Raw genomic sequence first — 1,311 nt, forward strand, 5'->3', positions numbered from 1 at the left:
GAAATGTAGTATTCCGCGTAAATCCAATCTACAGCTGACCTACCTATGAATCCTCTGAATAATAAAAACGAATAAAACTACACACTTGTCAAAATGCATGCAATAAGATCTTATTCCCTATAGATCACATGTTTACTAATATTTCCTTGTATGTAACTAATGGCTAAAATCGACTTGTTCCACGAAGTCTAATGAAGGTGATGAGCTTTCCAGAGTAGCCTGCAGCAGTGTTCTTCACATAAAGAAAACAAATAGTTAATTAAAACTTCGCTAATTAAAATATGGCAACAGGCCCTTAAACACTTATATATGTAGGCCCCTACTGATTTGCTCTCTTCATCACTATTTTCATTGACATAATGACATTTCATGCAAAAGAAAGTATTTTTTAATGAGAAACAGTAAGGCTGTTTTTAAAACATATTTAATAAACCAATAGAGAAAAGAGAAAAATATTCAATATGCTTCAGTTTATTTTAATACCATTTTTCTAAAATGAGAAAAGATGGTCATATGGACAGATTCAGATAGATTAGCACACTCAGTTTTCACAGTCTATGCAACAAAGTGAAAAGTCATTCTCAATTTTGTAAAGGGCTAATACGATAGCTAGAGTAAAATAGAAATTGAGAAAGATAGAGATATGGAATGGATGGAGGATGTTGATATAGACCAAAAGGGTTATTAAGCTTCAATCAGATATACTATCAAATCGTGAGAACCACAGAAAGGGCAGGATTGTTGGTCTTGTGGGGTGAAAATGTTCTGTCATACAGAAGAATCCCCTAACCTAAAATATCCCAGCCACATCTGTCAAATACATTTTAAACAAACATTTTTACATTTTATCATACATATTTGCACCATAAAACATAGACATACAAATATTAATAGAGCACTTTTGAATTAATCCAACGTTTTCTGCTGATATTAAGAACTGTAGTGCCATTTTCAAAAAAGTCAACAAAATGCCTTTTAAATGTAATCTCTTCTCTTCCTGTTGTAGCAAAGTCATACGTATCTGTATTTAAACTTTAAGACATTATTATTTGTTGAATCATCAAAGGCATATTGTGATATCCATGAGATACAACACTTTACCAACAAGACTACATGCACTGAGTTGAAAGGCAGTGGCTTAACGTTTTCCTCATTGTGTCTAAATTCATAAATTAGGCAATGCAATATTTGTAGGTTAGCAAATCTGCTACATGCTATGGTTATCCTAGAGGTTCTATATATTGCATTTCAGTAAGCATTCAGAATTTGAAAATTTGAAAAAAAGAGAATTTGAGAAAAAACAATCACTGC

Source organism: Electrophorus electricus, chromosome 4 (assembly GCF_013358815.1).
Source record: "Electrophorus electricus isolate fEleEle1 chromosome 4, fEleEle1.pri, whole genome shotgun sequence".
Lineage (NCBI taxonomy): Eukaryota > Metazoa > Chordata > Actinopteri > Gymnotiformes > Gymnotidae > Electrophorus > Electrophorus electricus.